The following is a 26,820-nucleotide window of genomic DNA, read 5'->3' as shown; positions in this document are numbered from 1 at the left end:
TAATAGAATAGGGTAGTAATAACCGAGGTTTTGTGGGGCAAGTACAAATCATTCATGAAATGTGTTGAACTGTTTGATTTACAACCGCTTTCCGTTTGTTCACTTCACATTATTGCGTTACAAGGTGTATACCGATGGGAATTGTACGCGCACACGAATATCTCTGCTACGTAACAGTATTGACATCCTCAAACAATTTATAAATAAGACCAGGGATTGGTTCACAAATTATACTTAAAGGACCGTCATCATCGAAGCTTAATTAAACTTACCAAAGTGTCTCTTAATTTAAGTAGTCATTAACGTCAGTAGTCGTAATAGTATTATCGAGGGTTAAGGTCTAAAGCAGTAATCTATACCCGGACCATACTATAACTGATACCCGTCCCGGTCAAACTGTACCCTGTTGATTTTCCACCGGGTTAAATGTGGATAAACACATATAAAATGGCTTACGTTCGGGAAAATTTGCACACTATACCCCATTTAACGTAACCCGGGGATGTTTGTGAACTTACGCCTTTGCATAACAAATGACGAAAGAACTTGGAATGGCCAGTTAGGAAGGTCGAGTTTAGTTCTATTTTGGTGTTTATCACAGCAATGGTAGTGCCATTTTCTAGGTGGAGCGTAGGTGTTATGTCACAATGTTTTTTAACAATAAATATATTCTTTTTATTCCCCGAAACTTACTTTCAGAAAATACATCCTCGAATCTATTTTTGACTGTCATATAAAGGATTTTTGCGAAATGAGTTTCCTTTATAAGAACATTTTCTTTTTAGAAGAATATTTACTTGCCTTGTATGACAGTGAATTCTTCCACAGTACGAAAATAGCTAAAGCTTACTATTTGCAAAGGACAATAAACATTGATTCTGCGAAATTCTCATTTCACTATCATTAGAGGACCCGACAAACGTTTTTTAATTGTGTCTTCACATTCATCATCATGCTATACCTTTGTTGCTACATAACCTGTATTCATTGTCATTATTAGCTGTATTCCTCAAGCCTTAAAGGACGACAATCCTTCTTACAATGTTCTAAGCAATTATCTTCCCATCTACTTTAAACATGTAGGTTTTATTCAGTTCTGTCCTGAAGGCCTTTAGCGATCGTTTAGTCACCCTATTTTATTTGTGGAAGCTTAATAGACCACTATTCGGAGTAGGGCAGCGTCTACCTTCCACAGCCTGGTCTGAAAACCTACGCTTACGACATTACATCCTTATACACGAGTATTATGGATGACGTATGTTCTATGTACTATGCAGTGAAAGTAGCCATTATTTCTCCATCTGTCGATCGCTACAGATTCTTGGCAACTTACCGGCCATTAATGTAGTAACAGTTTCTGGCTATCATTGTTCTTAGGTCAATACACATGCTTGGAATTAATCGCCCGCTACACGTGATTTGCTTTACTATTTGACGTTAGTGATGAAATTAAACTGTATGGAAATAAACGAAACACATTGTTTTAGAATTGAACTTTGAGCTCGCGTCGGTTTTGTCTTGCACTGTCTGTGTTAACCATGTTAATTCTATTTAAAGTTTAAGGAAAACTATGTTTATTTCGAAATTGTATATTGATAGATGACAAATCATTGTTCTATAAGCACGTATTGTACCTATATTGTGTGGATAGAACTTCAAAAATGACAATGTATAAAGTTCACTTCAAGTAAGAAAAATGTACTAACATAACGTATTTACTAAATTTGCCCTTAACCCTTTGGGACCACTGGCGTAACCTTCTCAATAACAAATAGTAAACAATATTACTCTTGATAAATGTAGGTAGTTCTGTCCCCAATATCAAGTCACATTTACGTTAGAAACCAACGCGTCTCGCATTTTCCTCAACATTTCGTCCCTAAGCTATTGGAAGCCGATCGTTTCCAAACAATACAAATCGGTGTTTGTTTCACGCAAACATAGAATCAGCTCCATTCATCCAATTGCGACGGTTCGCGTAAACACCGCTTGTTGTGACCCTGATGAATAAATAAACTTTTGATTTTAAACCACCACTGGAGCTCATGAAACATTCAGGCCCGCCAGCCGGGCAGCCGAGCCCTCGCTCCACAGCCTTACGTTCCGTATGTATACACGTGCACATGCTAACACTCATCAATATTTAATTTATATTAACCGTAAACTGAGGCAAGTTTGTGAAAATTATCCCAAAGAATTGAGACAGTGTGATCTCAAGAACATTTTAAAAAATTATTGTGACCGAATTATTTGGATTTTCTTTGTTTGTTTCAGTTTCTGTTTAGCGCCAATCTTAATATTTTATAATACGCAAAATCTTTGGGACTCACTGCAATAACACAACCGCAGCGTCAGTGCTAAATCGACGACATAAAATGTTTGTATAAATTGCGACCGCAGTAATAACTTAACATATTAATAAAAATAACTTAGCAGCCTCTAGTTTATACCTATATCCTCAAGGAAAACAGTCTTGTTCGGTACCAGTAAGTAATACATTCCTCGTGATACAGTCACATGGACGGATTCGTTTTGTTTATAATATACTGACTTATGGTGGCTGGTACTTGATCGTGTTTTATTTTGATCATTATCACACATTAGTAGCTACGGTTTTGTGTATATATTGCTACGTCCAAGCAAGGCTTATTGCTAAAATAAAATTTCGTAGCTGGTCGAATTATTTATTTTACTTGCATTAATTTAAGATTTCAATTTTTGATGAGCTACAAGGTTTTATGTGTGTTAACAAAAAAGCCCCAGATTGCACAATTTTGCTTTGTTTTACTCATAGCGGTCATCGGTATGTCATCCTTATCTATACTTAAATATATTACTCAGTAGTTCGAGCAGATAACGCTCATGTAAAGGTAATAATACATCGGTACAGATAATTGACGTTTTTGTTCCGAACACATTAAACACACTTCACGCAAAGATGAACTTGACGTTAAAATTTATATTAATTTAAATAACCAAATAAACCCAAAGATTTATTATGCTTCCCTATCAACAGCTCAACTTGTTTAACATATTAATAATTAATTATTAACTTAAAGTTTTAAATACCACCCGGTGTTTACGTACGAGACCATGTAAATAAATATAATATTTTAATGGCGACCCAGAAATTATAGTAACAAATGATCACACACGAATGCTCATACATGGACGGTGATTATTCATGATTGTCATTATAAAAGTTTACAATCGTAATATCGGGCATGACAATGGCTGAGGACGGTTCACACAGACTGTTTTGTTTAGTTTTCACGCGTGGCGGAGTCGTACAAATTGCGGCAGATTGTCGTGTAGTGTGCTGCGGCCACATTAATCATTGTAAACGTCGGGAAAATGGTATAATGGTTGCTAAATCCACTACTTATCGTCAGTTGGTTTGTCGGCGGCTGCTCTAGTTCTGTTGCGGTGTAAACCATAAGAGGTAGCGGTAGCGGGTTCAACAAGATTTATTCTTCTGTACTAAGATCTGAGGAAAATTATTCAGCGTTTTTTAAACTATAGCACTCTATATTTTATTAGATAAAAGATTTAAAAAAAAATATCTGTTATTTATTTAAATTACCATTTACTAATTACTAAGTAAATTAATAGGTTATTGAAGATGCACCTTGGGTAAATTTAAATGAAACAATTAAAAAAGATGTACACAAGAACCTGGTCATATTTTTTCATGGCTATATAATTTGCATTAAAGGGAGTTTTTAATAGCACCGCCTGCTATTAATAAATGGCAATAAAATGATTTATGTTATTAATTCTATTTGCTTTGGTTATTATTTGTTTATTGCTCTGTAATACTTACTAATAGCAGATACTTAGTTTAATACAAAGGCTTCTAAGTGATATTTTGAATAATATAGGCGTACTGAGCAAAAACTACGCGTGGGAAACTTAATTACAAATTGATATATTCAAAACCTCACACGGCGACCAAATGACATACATACGATCAAAAGCTGACTTTAGATCATTCAGAACTTACGATTACCTTAAATACTATTTTAGTAAACTATTTATAAATATCCTCGAACCAACTCGTATCAAATTGCCTTCTTTTCCCTTGCACCACACACCATCATTCTTTATTCCTGTGGCGACCCCCAAAGAGGACGAGTGACAAATGATGTGCAATATTGGAAAAAAGCACCCCAGCCATTGTCGCCGTAATCGAATATAACTTGTTTGTTCTTTAATAGTTTAACGGCTATTTCGCGAACCGCTGCATACATACACTGTGCCGATATCCCGATAAACCGTTTGCCATCTCCGCTATTTTTAATAACTATCGTAAAAAACTTAACGTTTTATTAAACAGTTAAAACGCAGTTTATGCTATTTTGTAATTATTTTCTATCTCGTTTAAATAGCGCAGTAATTATGATCATTCATATAAAATTGTTTACGGTCTTTTTTCTGTTTTGTTTTGTCTCAAGTTTGCTGTACTTTTTTTGTTTTATTTTATTGTGGGGGGTCTAATGGAGGTATGTTTTGTATATATTTATGATGAGTTTGTATTAATTAACTCTCCGGGGTGGTAAATAAATGTTTTGTTTGTAGTTATTATATGCAATCTATTTGGTTTTTATCGCCCTTAGACCAACAAAGCTGCTATTTATAAACCAGCGTATCTCATGCATAATTTAGCCAATATTGTGATTTTAACAACATGCACCAACATTTCAACAGCTATTACCTCTACCGGAAGCCTAAATCTAACCCCATGAATATAACAGAAGCATTTATCATTACTCGTAGTGAGTGCCGGGAGCCCGGGAGTATTAGTCAGTAGGTGATGTTCAGATAACTCCAGTGTGAACGTTTACCCCTAATATTTCGAACTGTGGTTTGACTAATCACTTGGCAGTAAGTAATTGTATTTCCACTTAATCAGTCAAGGATCATAACCGTGAGTATGTAAATAAAGAATATACTTGTCTGTCTATGAATCAATGTCCTACAGTTTTCCATCCATTGTGAAAATAAAGTGAGGTTCTTTGCATTTCAATCGTATTAATACTATGAATTGTTGTTGATTTATTATACAACCCGTTAGCACTATATTATATACATTTGAATGGGCTATTATATGTATTTTCTCAGACATTCATATAAATAAATAATCTAAAGTAGGACACGTTTGACATCACACGACTCCTGCATTTGATTTTTTTATTTCATTAAAGCTTCTTATAATTCTTGTTAATATGTTATTGCTTCCGTTGTACGCTGATTTGTTGCCGAATATTTGTTTGACGCTAGGACGATGTTGCCCGTCTACTTCACTCAATAACTCACTGGACTTTCAAAACTCCTTCTAAAGAGGCTCTATTCATTACGACAAATATAGCTTTTTCGATGAATAATATCTTTGACGAATAGACAGGTGATGAAGTATACAATTGTTAAATATGGTAGCTACTACATACAGACACAGGAGTGCATTACAAACAACTAAAACGTTACTTAACTCGGGCCGAACAAAAACCAACTTTGTTTAAAGATGCATTCAACAAATTCTTTTTGTAGTTTTGTTTAGGAGCCGAAATGAATTTATTATGTGAAGAGGCCTTTTGTGTACCTCATAGCCGTATGGAAAGACCGACACTATTACCATATATATTGTCCCTTAGTTCAATGATTAATAGTTTTATTTCTTACTGCGCACGCTTGACGGAGCTATTTTACAAAAACTATGCAGTTTTGTAAATCATTAGCCGAGGCAACGACCGTGTTTAAGTGGGCTAATATGTATTCTGACCTATTTACAAAGAAAGTCTCAAGGAATCCGCGTGAATAGTTACAGCCGATACATCTGAACTGTGGAGCAGAAAAAATCTTCAGCTACGTCAATGGCAAATACGTAAACGCATTGTTACTTCCCTTTAGTATTTTTTTCCCAACCACAAACTAGTATTATTATAGTCAAGCCAATAACAGCTGTCTACATGTAAAGCTAATTATGACATTGTAAAAGCTGCAAGCGATATCGCTTAAAACACGTCACATCAAAACAAAACCTTAACTCGACGAAAGCAGTATCTAAATGAAACAATAACATATATTTTTAATGACAATTTTAATTGTAGCCATTTACATTTACGTGTAGGGCCGTCAATATAATTTAAACTGTTATCTCATATCTTACCCCCAGCCCCATAATGATATGTTAGCAATTTGAACCCACATTTTGCGGTTGCATGCAACGTACGTGTTGCCAATTTTGTCATAAGGGCCCTGACTCATACGTAATTACGGCTGCCGGCTCAAATGATTTTAATGATGTCAAAATTGAGTCAGATGATAAGGTTTACAAAGAAGATGGTATCGTTACGGCCGTGTGCGATATGTTTTTGCGATGGTGTATTTTTATGGTATGTACGGTAACAGCCGATGACCTTATGGCGTTGCCTTGAATATGAAACCTTTTACCGTGTAATTTAAGTTTTTTTTTGTCAACAATAATTTGCACTTGTGTTTTTTTAAGTAATATGATATTTACTTTAAAAGCTACCTACGTAAGATTGAGTATCCAATAAATTGCAGACCGCTGCAATTAATTAACCCAACCGTTACGTGAATTTATCTCAACTTAATCTGGGCCAGTCAGTTAAAGTATGATTTTTTGTACGCACGAACTGATTCAAGGAAGGACCGCTCGTAAAAATATAAAACGTTGTTTATTTTGTTGAATTATCATAGATAAATAATATTTCGTCATTCGTCGGCATTTTGACCGCATAGCAACAGTCTCCCCTAGTTTACTTATACAATTTGCGAGAAGATAAGTGTTTGACGCTGCTCTGTCATTCTGTAATCGCGAGGAAAATTTAGGTCGGCTGACCTAGGGTTGCTTAGAGAATCGATGTTATTGTTAGACGATTCTAGGTTGATGTTTAAATCTTAAGTCAATTTGGATTCCGAGAATGACAATATTTGCCTTTTAAACATACTGAGATCACTGTTTAGGTAGTATTCTTTCGTTTCTTTGTAGATTTAACTACGTAGCAAGCTGCCAACGTCAAGCCATGTTTCCTGGCTTTCACGAGTCGCAATGAACGGAATATGTGTCAGTACGAAAAAAAAAAGAATTAGTACTTTATCTTCTCAGTTTTCACATCGGAAAACACGGTACTTTTATAAGGGATAGTATTGATTCGTAAAAAATATTGTATTGATTCGTAAAATATTGTATGCATATTCTGTAGGTAATAGTAATTACACATCATGTATCTAGTAGTGCCAGTACCTACGTAGTCACTCTTGCCTGACAACATATTACGTCATTTTGTCTAGTTATTACGCCTATAAGCACCGCCTCAGAACATAATATTAACTACGTATTTAACTTTCACAGCTAATGTTGCCATGCGGGTTATTCAATACACATTTTAATCTTACACTTTGTAAACAAAAAGTCGCAGTCAATTGTATATTCCGTATCCCAATGGTTTGTTAGCGTGGGCCAATACGGGAACATTCCAAACAAAGTGACTGGACGATTATTATTATTAAGTCATTAATAAATATAGTAACGTATGTCTGTAAAATGGTACCCGCATAATGCGCACGCGTCGCTAATGAATTTTGGAATCGGACCCCAAACGTTTTTTTTGGCGTTTAGAATTGACTGCGTGTGGGCACGTTATGTGTAACCCAATGGATTAACTAAAATAAGGAATTTCGCTTTCAACTAAAATAATCTCTAATTTAAAAATATTATTATTATTTGTTATTCTCCCAGTCAAAACCGAAAATACGATGTCCATATACCATATCTTTGGTTGAATTAGTCCCGCTAGAATCACTTTCAAGTTCCGTAAATAGTTTGATAAATTACATTTAAAATAAACGCTCATTTTATGTTTATAGTGTTTATTATATCGTTATGTTATGTTTAAATGTCATAATGTATTCTAAAATGTGTCTTTCAAAAGAACACATGAATGGGTTTCCCCACTTTGAATCCATTCAAAATTATTTTTATCACGTCTTAAAACCCACTGAGAGTATTTCTAAAACGATACATTTCTTTTATCAGACGTTTATATCTTTTTTATTTCAACCATGGGGAATTTATGCCTCTCATGGGAATCACTCAACGGGATCGTGCCAAAACGTTTCCAACTCGTGTAAACAGACCCGAGATTAAAAAAAGTTAAACCGGAAACTATAGTGCCAGTGTCAACACAGTCCTTCTGCGAAACTGCAATTAGCCTCCATACTATAAAAAATCTTTTGGCTTAAGTAAATAATTACCATTATAAAAACACCCATAAGGGTTCGCTGCTTCTGAAGACATTCTTGTTATTTAATTTTCAACTTTACGCTCACGTTATAAGATTTACTTCGGCCCAAATACTATTTTGATAAAACCGGCGCTCATTTTAATATGATGTCAATTAAATTTAAAAGTTGCGCCATATTTAAATAAGGTTTACTGACAAATTGTTGTTATACAGAATGAAAGGTTTTTTAAAAAACGAGCTTACAGATGCTCTTGTTTAAAATAAGAAATTTCGAGTTATTTGAATGTATTACTGTAAAAAATATCCTCTAAATATACTTAATAATATTAGTAAAATGTTTACACTAAAATAAAATCCTAACGTTAGTCAGTTTCGTCCCACTGGGAGTCCATTATCATGAATCCAAACACATTTATCGAGCACCGTAGCCGAGTGTTATGAATTACCAACATGGCGTTACAAAATTCAAATACTAATATCACTTTTTGTCACATTCTTTGGATGATAAGAAGAATAAGTAAAGTTTCCACTAGCCGCTGACGAAACGTTGAAATGTCGTGACCTCCCATAATTGTTATCTTGAACGATAGCGTTATGTGACAACGACCGATAACTCTGTGCCGTCGCGTCTTCATCACGATTTATGATTTTAACGGTCTCAGCGACTTTCCTTCATTTTGGGAGACAAAAACATTTGTACAATTTATTACGTTTTTCAATAATAGTAATTGGTAGTAACTTACCTATTCAATGTTTCGAAACGAATAAAGAAATTCGTGAGCAGTAGGTAATTTAAAAAAACTTTTATTTCACGTATGACCAAAATATGTACTTTCGTTTTAGGTTCAAATGATAACTGTCACAAATACCATGAGGCTACCTGTCCTGCTACCGCAAAATTATTACAATCATTTACCATCAGATTTATTTATAGATAGCCTTATATGCAAACCAAAATCGCCTCCGTCAGACCAATGCCCTGTGCTATGGTCACACAATATGGGGTTGTAAAAGCAGCCCATACATGGTATGACATGATAAAAAAATATATTTTGTTCATCGTCGGACGCATACCAGTAATAAACGCTATGCATGACTTATTCAATGTAGTTACTGCCTTATATGACGTATGAGGGGTGCTTTATGTAGGTAGGTACCATTTGCGTGATTGACTTAGAGATAAAACGGAAAATTATGAGCGTCGGTGGCGTTGTGTAACAACCAATAAATTTATACTGTTTCTAATTTAGAAATGGATACAGGAGCTTTAGTAGATGGACGGTCGCTATCTTTTTGTAACAAACGCCAGTGCTTTTACAGGATTAGTGTTTTAGTATAAGTGGTCTATCAAGCCTTTTGCATGTTTTCGCCCGCGTCGGAGCCTGCCCATATTATTTGTGTAATAACTGCGCTGAGGGCTTTCCAGACGCCATGCTTCCAATGTTCCGGGAGAGGACACTCACACTCGAAACTGTCGTACAGTAAGGACTTCCTTGTTATACTGGATGCTGGTCACAAATGATCCAGTGTCAAAACATTGCGGTTCCTACAAAACACTTTCGCAATAATTTCTTGTTATCTTCTAGGATAGCCTGTACAATTGTAACCGAAAGTAATTTAGTGAGAAAACGTGTACAAGGCAAATAAATTGTTTTACTTGAACAAACTGATTAGCTTTATTAAATTTTCAGAATTTAAGATCAAAATGAAAGCTTCGCAGTAGACCTATTACAGTATTCCATCAAGAAAATGTCTCAGGGTATTATTCAATTCTGCAAATGTCTTCAACTAAATTACATGGATTTTTACGAACGAATAGAATCTTTGAATGAATTTCATTTAGTACCCTGGGCATTTCAGTCGTTAAATTTATTTGAGCTGTAAAAATGAGTAAATGGACGTGTCACGTAAATACTGAAAAATATGAACCAGTCAAATGGTTTTTATTTTGATCGTAATTGGGTTTGATTCGGTCTTCGAACAAAATATAACGTAAAATAAAAAGTGCCGACGTCACATTACGATAATTTCTTCTATGATTCTTTCTAAGAGTAATGAACTTGATAAGCGGATAGAAAAGAACTTATGACGTCATCGAAGAATTACCATCGAGTTAAAGACTTGGATACTTATATTTTATTGTAAGACGTGTCATTGGTACATCATTCATACAGAGCTATCGATCTGTATGGGGTCTAACGAACCCTCTGAACATTCCAAGACCCGCGGACAACCTGTCGTTCATAAAAGAAATTGAACTGACGTTCTAAAGCGAAGGCCAAAATTTACGTTCGGCTCCTTTCGGCGGAAGAGTAATCACGATAAAGTAAAGAGATTTACATTGAATCTCTTTAGGATAAACCGACCGTGTTGTATGAGCCCTCTGATCTCTTAAATCTGCTAAATGAACAGGTTTGTCTGAAGTTGTCGGGTCGAAGCCAAGGGCAACAGACAATGTCACTTCTATTTGCCTTTGGGCGGAGGGAGGTAAATAAACTAAATACTTGTATTACTAAATGGAGAGCGGTTTTCTTGCGTAAAAGAGTTTATATTAAAAAGCCTGAACGTAAAAAACGGTGCTTTGAGTTTATCGATGTTATTGGCAGGTATCGTTTTGGGCAAATCGCAGAATTTATAGTCGATTCCTAACAGCTTTAAAAACGTACTACCATATTAGGTTCTCTAAGCCGTCACTGTGGGAGGATTCTGAATTGTGTCTGAGTGGAGTTTGACGTCATTCTTAAATTCCTCCAACAAATATCGTCTCGTTCATAACACAATAAAATCTGAATGTTTCGCATGAAATTGAACGCGATATGCGGCATGAACTTGACATTGACATCATTTCGTTTTTGACACGTTCCCGAGACGCAAATCGTATTCGATACTTCATTACATAGTCGAGTTCTCACTCGTCCCGCTGCATACGATTGACCTTTAGGCTGTTTGTACGCCGCATAACAAGACGAACATAAAACTGTCAATAGAAATGTAATCATTTACTGTTTGGGAGCAATATCAATGATCATTCAATTGTACCCGTGTGAGGCGACCAAACCACTTCACACATTAAACTGTATTGAACCTTGAACATCTTACTACAGTCATATATTTTATCACTATTCCTTAGGTATTGAAGGAAACTTTGACTTAGATAATGTTAACTGATGTCTGTCTTTGATTGGCAAATATCTAATCAATAAATATAAGTTCATTATGACACATTCTGCTATAAGAAGTTATCACCTGATGCCGTCAAATTGCGCCATCATCGATAGTTGATTTATTATAATTATCAATATAATTAAGAAGCTCTTTAAACACGTGAAAAGAAGAAAGAAACTTCACTGATCCCTAAAACGGGATTGGTTTGGAGACCTTAATATGTATGTACATCTACTCCGTGCGTCATGCATGAATATTTCGACACCACAAAACGATTCCTTTTTAAAATTTTAATACCATTTGAGCCGAATGGACGCACTCCGTTACGCGAATGCTGATTCTTAGCACAGATAAAACTTAAGAATAATATCATGCCTGGAGTCAGGTGTAAATGTTTGCAACAATGTCGGATGTTTTACAATATTGTAACCAGTCGGTACTTCGGCAGGATAACTGCACCTCGACCGTCATAAAGTTGACCTTCGTTAATAGTTCCTTATCTCCTCCGTAGTTTATTGTCATGGTGCACATTGTAAACTATATTACCTAGGTTAATATTAATACTGTTATTTATTGTGTTTTGTCTTAGAATTGCTTTGAGATATTACTTGTATTGTCTGAAGTGATTCTCTTTGTGAGCACTTCTCAGATTTGTGCTGATTTTAGGTCTTTTGTTACGTCGTCACAGATTTATAGCAGTTTGTGATTTCTGCTCTATAAGACACTGGTTCTTGAAATAGAATTTCCAAAACTTCGTCGTTCAAATTCATGAATTATTTTTACAATTTGTCTACGTAAATTCTGTAAGTGTTTTCAAAAGACGTAGTACGATTTATAGTTGTTATGAAATTAGAAACTGCAAAAAAGTGTGACAAAATGTATGTTCACCTCGAAGTCTAGCCAATTTCCCATCCGAATCCACTTTAGGCGCAGTTTTCTCACGCTAATTTCAGCTGCGCTATCGTTGCCAAATATTTTTTGTCTAGTTTTTCTCCGAAGGCGAGTTCAGTTCAATGCACCCACCTTCGCGGCGCCCTCTGCGTAGAAAATTAGATTTTTCAACTTTTCTACGTATAAATAAAGTGTTGAGTTGTTCGTTGTTCGTGCCTCCACGGCCGTTAGGTGTTTTGGGTGTTTCTCAATTGTCTGTTATTACTCTTTGCATGCAACTTAGTTCAACCTCCTTCTACTTCTTTTTGTTAATATTTTCGTTTTATCGTCCGTTGTTTTTAATTACAAAAGTTTCGCTTTACGTGTGGCGTGCAACAGATTTAACTAGGTGTGCCTTTATTTTAATTAAAATTTATTCAAAACAATAGATAACATACTATCTATTTTCCATCTCTTTTTAATTTATGGTTAGTTGTGCAAATAAAAATTAAAGCACGAAATGTATATATTTAGTGATCTTATAATGCCGTGTAACTGAACTTTCGTATATGATTCACTTAATTGGCTTCAGTCCAGACGCTAATTATTATTCACTTAGTGAATTAACCAAAATGGTTTTGGTCAGACTAACTATATTATCGTATCATTCCATAAGCTCTATTTACACATCACAACAAAAATGCCAGAAACCTCAACGGGTTAATTAGACCCGACCAATCTGAACACTAATGGAAACCACATTTCGCTCGAATATTAAATTACCTCGAAAGGTAAATTTCTTAATCAAGACATGAAAGTCTAATCGGCTCATTGTTAATTCAACCAAAACTGCAAACTATTCAACTAAATCGCGAACTTAATAGTTGAAAAAGCACGGTAGACACGTAACTGTAAAAGACCGCATTCGGCTTAAAATCTCGCCGCATTCTGCATTGCAGCTGTGGGTGGTTGGCCGCTGCAAAATTGTTGTTTATGTGCCACCCCGCGGCCATTACTGAAATTATATCACGATGCATTACCGATGTTGTTTACTGAATCGCGTATTGCTTGTTGGTAAATGTTGGCTCCATTGTTGCACTATCTAATGCTAAAATGCTTTTTCGTTCTGTTTTTTCTAGTTGTTACAACTTAATGACGAATAACTTCACGTATTTATCATCCGTCTAGACGTTGAGCTTTGCATCTAAGAACTCTGAATGCAAATCATTGAAATACACTTGACTCTTTATAAGGTGTTTGACCTTTTTTTATGTATATATTAAAAAAAAGTATTGCACTTGATTATTTAACAGTTAAGTAATTAACTGTGTTGTGCTATCGGTCATCCATCTGTAATCATCTGTTTGAAACGATAATATCGATGCGGATACGTTTCGCACCTTTGCTCGCTGAACAATTGTCGTCATACACAAATTGTTGTAATACACAAATTATATCTTTTAAATATTGATATGGTTTGTTGTGTCGGAATGTAAATACGAAATAAACAGGATGCATGACTGTAGAGTTTAGTATCACACACTGTGCTAGGTATACAAATAATATTTGTGCAGCCCGAGATTAGAAGTCTGACGCAGGTGGGGCGCACCTAGTCTGTGCGCGCACACACACACACACACACACAGACACACACGCACGCGTGTACCTGCCTGCGTCCTGCACTAGGGAAATACAAAGGTCATTCACTCGTTTGATACTAGATAAACATTATATCGTCATGTTTTTTTAAATCATTAGTGATGCCATATTTTTTGTTTATATTGTTATGGTAATGAGCCAAAACACTTGAAATTCAAATTTCCATACTAATTATTTATTTTTAATTAGTCTTATATCCTCGCGTCCACTACGTCCAATTAAGTCTTTAAAACCATGTCACACATGACGGCAACCTGCGCTACGAACATACTCACGAGACTACTAAACGAACAATTCGGTAAAAACGTTAATTACATTTTAAACTTTGGTTAATTAATTTAAAGTTGAATGTTGCGTGTAATGCTTCGTCACAATTTGTATGGTAGATGTTGGCGTACACTTAATGTTTGCCCATCACTTGAGCTTTGATTTCGTCATTAGTCTACTGGTGTAAGTTGGCCCATTGGTCTACATACAAATGCAAGTGTTTACTCTCGGTATCACGGTTTGTGTTACACTGGTGTTCAAGTACGTGGAAACTTTTCATCCATCCATCATGTCGGCTTGGAACTGTGTGAACGGCTTTTGTGGAGATAACGTCGTATCGGTCGCTAACCGAACGGATTTTGAATGAACGATTATACTTTTATTCGAGTACGAAATATGGTAATTTGCACATCCAATTATAAATAATGTCGGAATATTCTTTGTAGTTAGTTACATATTTCTGTTTCCTGTTCAAATTGTTATCTAACTTGTAAATTCTTTTTGATTCAGTTATTTCGTGTGAAGGCACAGGAAACGCGAGATAGACAAAAAAATAACACTGTCCACATTAATCTTATAACATTTTTCTTATAAATTAAAGTCAAGCAAACGCATGCGTTGTGTAGCCTTTCTGTTCACAGGTATTATAAGTGATTAAATTAACTAGGTAAATATTATTATAATGGTGTATAATAAATAATTGTCACTTATGAATAGTTATGAGTAATTATTGGAATAAATTCTTGAAATGGGAATGTTCCCGTGGTTTGGTAACTCGGAAACCCGAATTCCAAGTTTTTAATTACGCGTTTTGAATTTTAAATAAGGCTCCATTACATCACATAAAATTTGTTTTTGTATTTCGAGTTTTGTTATCGTTTTTGACATGTTCGAATTTGTTTAAGTCATTTCTCGAGTCCTTGTTGTATTTACCTTGTTAAAATTTGGTAATGTTTTGTGTTATTGTTTTTGGTTTTACAAATCTTTGCGGTTAGCCTAAGCTTTGACTGTTTTTTAACAAACGGTCACAGTGACAGTAGCTTTCGGTATATCATAATCAAAATGTACATACAACTGTTATCAGTAAAGTAACGACTTAATATTTAGCGCGAGCTTTTTCACAGAAATAAATTGTGTTAGCAACAATGTCGCTTCGGATAGTTGCTTGTCAATATGTCGATGTCTTAAAATAGCAGATCATAATTACATATGAATTATTGATATTCTTAACAATATACTCGTAAAATGTGTTTTAAAAGGACATAAAGGTCATCATTATTTTAACCCGACCAAGTAAAGAGCTTATCACAGAAGACTTGGTTTTATCTCCATTTGATTATAACGAATAATTTCGCGACACTTGCATATGAACAGTTATCAATATTATAATAATACTAAACTGTATATTATAATCTTAAGCCTAAAAACATCGTTGTTATGTCTACGGCTATAAACCAGTTGATAAGGAACTATCCGGTAATCGATCATTAACATTTCGTTTGCTTGTTTCAGATTCATCGAGTTCACTACCCGATAACTTCGTGTGATAACGTGAGTTACATAGCTCAAAATATTATATATCGACTGTTGCTATGCGATTTCTGACAAAGGAATACTGAGCCTGTCTTACGCGCGCCGACGCAAGTCTCCGATACCTGACGGTTTTGTATTCAAGCAAATATCCCCTTACTGGCTTAAAAATGTATTTGTTTTTAAGACTAAAATCGTCGAGCATCAGGAACTTGCGTTGTCTTCTGTAGGTTTAATGTTTTTTATGTTGTCTTCAATATTTGTTTTATTATTACTTAAAAAGTTTTAGGTTTAAAACTTATCTGTTCCTTTGTTAGTGAAACAATATCTGGTTTGGTGACAAGGGTTACGATAGACTATTCTGTAATAATAAATTCATATTGTGTGTAATCCTTTGCAGTATCGAGAGACTGATACCGACTTAGGGATTATACCACAGAATATTGATATCCTTAACAATACATCTTCTTGCTAGCTATAACAATAAGGTATTAATTTGAAGTCTATTCAGAATACCTGTATGCTTACTACAGAGAGAATCGATTTCTATTCCAATCGAATTGGTACTTTAGAACCTATGTAATACTAGCGCCAACTCGTGCAGTGGCAGGAATTGGAACTAAGCTCTATCGACAGCTAACAACGCTGATTGAATCGTTACTCGATCTTGCTTTAGTTCGATTGCACCATTTCAAGACCGAACAAAAACAGAATTAACAAATTTCGGAAGTTCCTAAGTCAGCTGTTCAATATTATTACGACCATCTCAATAACATTTGATCTATTAAAATAATGATATCTAAATTAGGGATAAGTAGTATGAATGTGTACGAGCTGTATCATTTTGTTCGTAAATCAGTAGTCTAACACAATGTAATTAGTGCGCTCATCCGAGACCTGACAGTTTGTGTCTCTACGCCCGCTGTCATAACATTCCCCTCTACTATGAATCCTTAAAAACACACTATTTGATATTTTCTCTGTATTGTAACAATAAATGTTTTATTATAACTGACGTTTCCTGGGTAAAGGGTCCTATTATGGACCATACGGATTGTCGGCCATATTTCTTTCTTACTTACTCAGTATCACTTAGTAACATAATCCTGTGTCGATTTATTTTTCATTTTAATACCACTGTTCCGTCCTTGGTTTAACTTCGTTTATTGTATTGTAATTGTAGGTATGTGTGCCAACTGCGATAATATGCTACTGCCAATATTTTTTTGGACTCGGCTCTAAGGGATTCTACCTTTAAATTAAATAAAAATGAAAAATACTGTTTACTGTTGAAGCTAACGCATACTTTAGCTATTACTCATTTTCCCATATTTAAAATAACAGACGCAGAAATATTAAGTTACTTTAGATCACTTATCATCTAAAATATTAATTCCCTTCAAATCAGTCAAAAACGTAACATACCTATACATTGCAACAAAGCTACGTGGGAAACAATATGGGACACATGCTAAAATCATAGCCTGGGTGTTAATTTCCGCCACAGATAAGCCAATCTAAACTATGAATTGTTAAATAAGGGATACGGTTACTATCACGGGTCTATGGGACTGTGTAACGCGCTGTTGCTATGCCAACTATCGCCTTCGTTTACTTTAGTCAGAATGCGCTCACTATGAACTTCTAAAGCTCTCTCTAGCTGATAAGCTGGTAGCTGTATAAGCGAGACAACGCTACGCGAAGAATATAGCGCTGTCTCACTTTCAAAACAACAGTTTCATTTAAATGCTTCGTAGTACAGGCATTGGTCGAAATTAATACAATGGTTAGAGTTGCCATTCATGACATGCCTCGCGAGTTTTTGATGCGAAAATCTTGGAAACCATTACAGTATTAGGTTAAGGCTTTCACTTCATATCCTTGATGAAATTTTTACTTTAAGTACCTATCGCGGTTCCGTGGGTGGCTTGAAGTACTTTTAAGGGGATTGGATGCTTTTTGCTTAAACGTGATCATAAAAGTGACTATTTTCAGAATTCATTCGAATTAGGTTCGTTTTCTCGGTGGCAAAAGACGACAATTTTACTTATTTTAATGAGTCTCATAGAGTGTTCATCATTAATGCTCATCCTAATTAATCATCATTCATAAATATTTCCCTTTATTGAAATTAAGTGCTTGTTATGGAAAGCGTTATAATCCTACCACAGAATAAGAAATACCTTCACGTAAAATCCATAAAATTAATTGGCATTATTGCTTTTTTCTCAGTAATAATAGTGTGATGGTATCGGGCCCGTTATCTTAGTATGCCATAAATCAGCCGCTGCTGCAAATTTAGCCGTTCACAGAACTACCCATTGTGGCGCATGATCGATGGCTTCAAGGGGCTAATGCCGTGGAACTTGCGGAATTCCCATTTAGAATGCGTAATCAAGTTGTTTGCGGCTGTTTTCTTCAAGTTTATGTGTTTCTGTTAACATTATTCGCTTTCATAAATATGAAATTGAAGTTCTGAAATTGGGGGTCTTAATAACGGAAACCGCTTTATCAAATTCAAATGATTCAGGTAGCGATTGAATAATAAAAATATTTGTCAAACTTGCACGAAAATAAAGCCTGATTCAATCTTCTCTTTATCAATTTTCTTTCACAAACTCGTAATTCGCTTGTTAGCCCACTTAAAAGTGAGCATCACCCTCGATGCGCCTCGTCAACAGCCCTCGAGAGTTGGCACGTCCACAAAGGCATACGTGAGGCGGTGTCATGTCGCGGCTATTAGACAAGTTGCCGTTATCCGCACACCACCTAGGTACGGCACGATGCATGCACACCCTACGAGCATAATAGGGTGACGCTCGATAAAATCAACTGCATTGTTTGCTTCTATCTGTGAGTATACGCTTCCTGGAACCGCCGAGCGTACTCTACTGGTATTTTCATGCCAGAAAACGTTCTGTATTTAATAGTATGTAAGACGATACTTTATATTTTATGAGATTTTCATTTCAATTGTTTTGACTCTATCTTGGCATTCGTGTTGTTTGTGGTGGATACGTTATTGTGTCTATTAATCCTTATGTTTCTGATAACGTCGCGCACAATTTAGATTTAATTAGTAGTGGGATCAAATAAGCTAAATAAATGAGAATAATTATTAGTAATACTATTTATGTGCAAAAAGCCATACAATCAATACACATTAATTACTCATGATAGGCAAATTCAAAAGACGTTAACGATAGATCAAAATATTGTGATACAAAACGCGATTTTCCTCAAATTGTTTCGCTAAAACTTTAGTTATTTCACCCGCGTATTGTAAAGTTGCTCGCTGTTATCGGTTTACTGTACTTATCTATACTTATAGGTACGTGCTTAGGGCGCGAGTAGATGTGTATCAGATGCATTGTTTCCCTTTGCTACTGTCACTTAGGGGTAGCGAAAACAGTTTTTGTGTGCCATATGCGCGAATTTTGAGCGGTTTTAAATGGCGGTTGCGTGAGAATGTTTGTGGTTAGTATGTAATCAAATAAGAGCATGGCTCGTTTATTTGATGAATAGAAATGCAATTTAGAAACAAAATAAAACCTTTTTAACCTTTTTTTCTAAAATCTTTTTGCGATTGCAAATTCAGTTTCCCAAATCTAAACATGTAATACTCATTTTCAGTCTTTTTAAATGGTATCTAAATGTGTACGCAGAAATGTAGTATAGTTGTCGATCACCTCACATGATGTCATTCATAGGTTAAAGTATCGAAGCGCCTTGGAGTAGCTTTAGTTCACATAACTGTTCAGCTCCCAGTGCACATGTTGTGATTCTATATAGCCGTTAAGGAATGCAACGGTGAAAGTCGATTCACATCGACCTGGAGTCCAGACCTCTTTGGACATTCCTTAAACATTCTCAAACACAAATAATCCCTTTATATTCTCAATTCAACTTAAAGAATACAAAAATAGATATAATCGTAATTGTACCACTTTTATTTGAAGTCAAACTTTCCAATGGCCGGCCATACGAAACACGTAATATTAAGTCATCATTAAGTATTTGTAAAACACCATTGTCAGCACTATTATACCTTATTTCTCCTTGACAAGGTAATGAATAATGTATTCATTGATGATATAAAAGCTTATTGCTCGAAGCTCACCCGCCTTCCAAGAATGCTGCGCGTCATCGCCCACTGTTCCATTCTAATGTTTCCATTGATTGCTGATGGGAGAATTACGACATGACGATGGTGAAATTACAATATAGTGTAAATAAATTCGTGCTACGAATATTGACCCGTCATTACCAAACATTATTTCATTACCAGTATCATTGCACAGATTGTCAAAATACAAATCAAATCGGGAAATGAATTCAATGCATATCATTCCAGAGAGCAGTCATATTTGTAGAACATCAGTGTAGGGTTGTCAATACAAGAAAGGGGTTCGCTTATCAATATTTCAAACAAATTGGCAAACACTTATTATTCCAGTCACATCGAAGGCTGATTGTGTTCGCGAACACATGACATTTATTTGACGATATATTGCGCCATCAAATCATACTGCCAGCCCTATTACAATTTACTTGAAGTACTTACAATTTTCCCCTTGTTCGTTTTGTCGTGTGTGAATGGAAATGCGATCTCCTTCCATGGGGTGAATAAATTCCATAGATCTTTGGCCAACGTACTTTTAACGGTTTTCTAAGTATTATTGCATGTTTTTGTTATGAAAATTATGTGTATGAGTTATTTTTCTCGATGGTCCTTGAATTGTTCTGTGGGGTAAACATTATTTGTGGAACTTTAAGGCAGTCAAAGAGGGGCACTTTACTCGGTGGAGGTAGTACCTTTTACATCCTAAGTTATTCAAATCCATTGTCACAAATTTAACGAAATGTTTTAAGCAAATCAAGGTATTCAATAGTCAAATCCTTTAAGGCTGAGTGACAACACTGACAGCTCTCATAAAGCATAATGGAATAGGTATCTAAAATGTCCAGATTGTAAAAAATACATAACACTTAGGCTGGGCTCGGCGTGGTCCCAGGAGTCATCATCATATTTGTATTACATTATCTACCGCACAGTCGGAGCCGGCTTTGATCTCAGCTCGTGACGTGAAGAGGGTTCGCTGACGGCTCGCTTATGTGTGCGCTATTTTAGTACCCTCCCCGATGGACTAACACACATAAAAATGTATCCCCCATAGGTCACTACAATATTTACTTATTTATTTACAAATGCCGTAGCTAGCAGTAAAAACGTCGTAAACATTCTTGCGTGTCTATTGTTAAAGAAATCGCACTGTCTGTTTTTACGTCTCTACGGAAACGTACACTCGGATCCATTAATATGTAAGATTTTGCAAAGCAATAAATCTGGTAAGCCGATATCAAGGCAATCTATAAACAGCTGTTCAGTGAAGCACAAAGGTTTTGACAACTGAACTCGCTTGATCTCGTTTTACTGGGTTTTTACACATTTTCTTGTGTACGTCTGCCGTATAATTAAGATTATGTTCGAGCAATGCGGTAATCTGGTTGTATTATTCAGTAATATCTATGCGAGCTATATCGGAATATTATTGAAATATAGTTTTTCGATGTCGGAACATTTCTCAGAAAAAGTTATCTGTTTCTGGCGTTTGTTCATTTGTGTTTCAACTGTTTAGTTTTTCATAGGAAGCTTATTCGACGAGAACGCTATTAGCGTAACATAGCAACTGTACTGACCTTATCTTTATTTACAAATGCAGTGTAACATTGTTAACTATAAACTGAAACACGTGTAGTTTTAGAATACAATATACTTGTCCGTGAAGCAGTCAGGGCCGACTCTTTACTTCTAAGTTTATCGGTCCTTTATGTATGCCAATCAGTTGACTGCCGGTTAAACATCATGATTTACATTCATATAAATTAGTACTAAGTAGAATCATTGTACCGTTGTTATATGCTGGCTAGTTAATGTCTGTTTACCTATTTTGTGATAGAATAGCTAGCTATTTCTTTATATGCGTTTCTAACTGTTTAGCCAATATTGGACGCAACGGATCTCAAACTTCGACCATATTTTATACGTATTTGTTTTTTACTGATATTGCATAGTTCCCTTCAAGTAGTTGTGTGCAGTTTGTTAATAAGCCGAAGTGATTGAAAAGTTTAGTGTGTATCCTCTGTGTCTAAAGTATAAAACATATGAGAAAATGCTAAAGCATAAATATTGAACAACTTGTACAGACGTTTGGTTGTTTCATTTAAATATTAATCAACATACGAAATAGTTTGATCATATTTCCAATAGTTTTTCCATTTATCCCTCATTTACATATAACAACCTAATCAAGCTTGAGGGAGTTATGTTTTTCTTCCCCGAGGAATATTGGCGTTTGTGTTTTTGTTTGTCTGCGCTAAAAACGAAAAACAAATGAACGCATTAAAATATGTTAATGCTGGTACACTATGAATAAATGAATTGTTAATTCGCGATCCTTAAGGTCGCCGGTTCGATGCCGTGTAAACAATAGGGAGGGGATCATGATTTATATCGGCGAGCTTTGGTGGCTGGTGGCAATTTCTTTTTTTACAACCGATGCTCTTAAAGGTCAGCGTACATTGGATTTCCGCCATTCTTGCATGCTCGCGTGCCGCCGACTGCATTTATTTTTATAAATAAAATAAAATGTCAGTGCTAAATTAAAGTGTTAAATATATTTTATTTTTTGAGTTGTCCTTTTTTATTTAAGTGGTGTTTTTACTACGATGGAATATAAATTGATTACGCCATTAACTGAAGCCACCTGTCCGTTATGAGGAAGTGTTAAGATTACGTAGTTTAACTAAATAGTGCTTTTACTTGAGTTTGAAGTTTAATGACGTATGAATTTAACAATTACACGTTGTTTAGAGTTTCCGCTGTCGTTGTTCAGTTGATGTTGTCGCCTTTCTGGAGTAGTTATTATGTAAGTTATGAAAGTGCTTCGGAGCCACTCGCCGACGAGGACACTTGATATCTTCAAGTGTTTATGGCTGACGTTGACTATTATTGAACTTGATTTTATCTCTGCCTCTTGTACGTACGTATTTCTTTTGTTTTGTTGCGACTTGAGCTGTCGTCTTCTAGATCTATAAGTTTTACGATTGTAAAGGATATCGTTCTGTTTTTTAATCTGATCAAATATAGTTTAGTTATTTTAATAATTTCAATACAAATATCCCTATAAATCAGAGATGATTTCTAGTAACGTGTTTCTGAATAAAAAAAAACATGAAAATACTTGCATAGTTGACCAAAAAATCAGTTCTGTTACAAATATATACCTATGTTTCTTAAATTTTCCATTCCGGGATGTAAACCTACACCTAGCAATAACGGACACCAGAGCGTGTGGAGTCCCTAACTATCACTTACCTCACACTCAAATAAGTCATAAAATCCATATAATAGCACGTATTTACATTATGTTACATTACCTTCGCCTTAACTTCATTATCATCTAAAATATACGAATAAATTAACTTAACTTGCACAATATGTTATTATGTATGATTTGTGATTACCGTCCTTAACTCGCATTACTTGTGTACGGAACGCAAGCCTGTGGGGATACACAAACGTAAGGTTTAATTGTAGGAATAATTGAACAATTACGAGCAGTGCCGCGTGTGGGCCACCGTATGTTTCCTTTGTTCTTTATCAAGGAAGATCTGATCTCCTACAATGTTATTCAACCTGTCTTTAAACATCACCCTTCTCTTACATTAGTTAAATGAAAAGAACATTAAATTTTAATTTATAGACCTTTTCCCAACGCCGACGGTTTCCGACTTCCCCCGGTTACTTTTGTTTATCTGTTTATTATTTAGTTACCTGTAATTATCTTGCACCAACCAATTAATTCCTGTATAATAAGACGGTGAGCTTTACTTAATAAGTCCTCGGATTGCAAAGGCTTCCGTGTTTATCCGCGGACCCCCCAAAGTATTCGGCTCCAGTACAAAGGGCGCACAAATTGTCATAATTGAAAGTTAACGTGCGTTAACTGACATAATTACACGAATTGTTTATAATTAAAGGCGTTACTCTTTTTCACTAAAACAAGCACCGAATTATATAAAATTACTAGTTGTAATGCCTTCTGGACTTATCATTATCCGTCTGGAAATTGTTCCTGGAAAAAGTTATTATTTTGCCCCATATAATAAGGCACCCGATTGTGAACCTTTCACCCTAGACAATACAGCATAGAGAAACAATCTTAGATAAAAGTGGAGCAATTTGACCAGAAATTAATTTTCAAACAAAATTATACTGCTCGTCCTTTACGTGAGAGAAAATAATTTTGTACCTTAACTTTAGATACCTTAAGGTTGAGAATGCATTTTAGCTGGGATTATATTTTTTTATCGACAGGTCAATTACCCAAGGGCACGCGCTCAGTGTACAAACAAACGGAACATGTTTAAATTAGTGTAGGTACAATTGATTTGATGTACGAGCGATTGGAACCTCGGAATTGGTCATTATCAAGCTGCCGGGTGGTCGCTTCATAATTTTTTTATTCACTTTTTATAAACATTTGGGAAATACAAAGACAATAATTACTTACACCTTACGTTGGCTTAATGAAAGGAAACGTGTGCGTTGTATGTAATGATCTTAATACGAGTGCCTTAAAGGTGCTGGTTTTAATGACGTTGCAGTGAAAGGAATGGATCAGCAGATGTCTGGGAACTATAAAAGTGTTATAGCTTATGTTATCATATATATATAGCTTAAGTTATTAACGACAGTAAGACGTTAACATAGGATTATTTGCCAGTAATTGGAAAAGGTCGGGAATAATAAAGAAAAATTATATTCATTTTCTGATATGAAGTTAAAATACTCTCAATTTTATTCAAATGATAACATTGATTACCTAGATAACTGATCGTCTTAATATTTCCAAAAAAGATTTTAATCTAAACCATACCAACATATATCTACTTACCATCTCAACTTCAAAACCAAAAATCCACAGCCAACATCGAAACAATCGAACAACAAAAATCTTTCAATTAATCGACAATAACACGTAACACCTGCACCTGATTTACAACAAGAAAAAGCAACAATCAGCAAAAACTTCTGGCAGACATTAAAAAGCAATCGGTAGAGGTATTAACAAATGTTTAGGAGGTTTAAGGGCTCATTACCGTGGAGGAAGTGGCCCATGTTAAAGGACTCGATAAGGATCAAACTCGTGACACCTGTCCGGTTGCCAACAAATTAACCATTATCTCACTAGAATGACTGTTTCGCTTACTTGAATGTTACGTTGCTATTGTTAAAGAACACTTTCTTTTTTAAATCTGAAGGGAAAATTTGTCTTACACTTTCAGGATGCCTTGTTTTTTTAAATGCATGTCTAACACCATAGATACATAAACTCAAGGTTTTGGGAAAGAAGCGTTTAGTCGCAACTACTTACTCTCTTCAATATCCTATCCAAAGAATGCCAATTTTAAATATCCATTTTCGTTCCTTTAAAGTTTTTTGGTAGTTAGTACCATCAGGTTATCAATTGTCCCACCTGTCTATCGAAACCAAGAAACGAATAAGCGTTATCTAGTTAGTTAACTTTCTTCCAAAGGCTATCAAGTGGTTTTTTAAGTGATGTACGTTACTTATCTCTTGTAAGTCAATATATTGCGTGTTTTACTACCGGTGCCCCTACGATGCCAGAGTTATCGGCAGATGTGGGACTGCCAATTAGGATAGTCAAGTGCCAGTCTAGGTGAAAACTCGATTAGTGTATTTTGCCACGAAGACTGTTCCCTTCCCAATGGCAGAAAAAAAATGTTGAAACGGTTGGTTGGTTTAGATTTCTGGTAAAATATATAAAATAAGAAAAATTAAGGTCCTCGTCATTTTCAAACAAGCTCAAATTAAAGACACGGCTATGTCAGGCACGATTTAGAGTTTTGGAAGATTTGCAAGGTCAGAAAGTCTCTCATACAAAGTTGGAAAAACTCAAATTAATAAGCCAAAATAACAAAAAAAATACTTTTACAATCTTTGACTTGAAAACTGTAACAACAGTTTATAAGTACTTACTTAAGTACTTTTCAAATTGAAGGCATTTCATCAACAATTATTATGCGGACTAACAATCTTCGCACTTCCAATTGTTAAAAGTTCTTCACTAAAAGACAGATAAGAGCAGGTAAATTAAGTCAGGGATTGGCAAAGAAACAAATTTTCTAGACGTCTGCAAAGTTTTATCTAATTGTAAAATAAAATAAGTTCTCGTAATGTTAGATGGAACTGTTTGTTTCATTATCGCGACTACCATTCATTTAGACAAATTAAAATATATAACAATCCACATTTTTTTTTTAAACTTTGTGGCTAAGTTATTGGAACATAGTTCTTTACTAAGCTTTCAATCAATAGTTAATGTAAATGTACTTTATAATTCTATACCTCAATCGATCTTAAGTTCAATTGCTTAACTCCAGCTTTAAAGTAGTATCATATTACTAAACAACGGAAGCGAATTAATCGTTCAATTACTAACATTAATTTCAAACCGAATTCAAAACACAACAAGATAATTTAGTCGAAACACAAAGAGTGAAATTATAAGCAACAAGGAAACGTGAGGAGCAGGTGATAGCAATTACCGATAGATACAGATGTTGGGATGAAACAAAGCTCCGCATTATGCCGGACCACCTTACCAACACCTTTGCGTTCGTGCGGAACAGCTGCCATCATTAAAAAGGGAAGTGTCATAAATGACGCCTCGGGAAATGTTTGTTTTACAATGGCCAATGACAAGACAATAGATCGGTCTTTCCTACAAAATGTTATTACACACAAAAATGAGCTCTGCTAACATACCACCCATAGATTTCGATTCATGAGCGCAAGTACCATAAAAGGCACCATCACAATGGATTCCGTTCATCTTTTGTTGTGAGGGTAGCTGGTGAAATGGCCGCGTCTTCCCGGTAAGAGGATTCGTTTTTGTTGTTACTGATGAATAAATTTTTATTTACCTCGGGGAACAATGTCAGCGCCGACAAAAGTCAGCTGAGGGACGCCTCC

General features: G+C 35.3%; 1 protein-coding gene across 2 annotated transcripts in view; it reads left to right on the top strand.

Annotated features, from left to right (window-relative positions):
- The window catches only part of LOC113497812 (mitochondrial cardiolipin hydrolase-like), a 113,207-nt gene that overhangs the window by 40,165 nt on the left and 46,222 nt on the right, over positions 1–26,820 (top strand). For both annotated transcript variants that reach the window (XM_026877573.1, XM_026877564.1), the window contains exon 5: positions 15,741–15,779. The gene's annotated coding sequence lies outside the window, so the exon portion shown is untranslated. The remainder of the gene's footprint in view (positions 1–15,740; positions 15,780–26,820) is intronic.

This window comes from Trichoplusia ni, chromosome 1, assembly GCF_003590095.1.
Source record: "Trichoplusia ni isolate ovarian cell line Hi5 chromosome 1, tn1, whole genome shotgun sequence".
In the NCBI taxonomy this organism is placed as follows: Eukaryota; Metazoa; Arthropoda; class Insecta; order Lepidoptera; family Noctuidae; genus Trichoplusia; species Trichoplusia ni.
The sequence above is the reverse complement of the archived record's forward strand: the minus strand, read 5'-3'. Positions and strand labels throughout refer to the sequence as shown.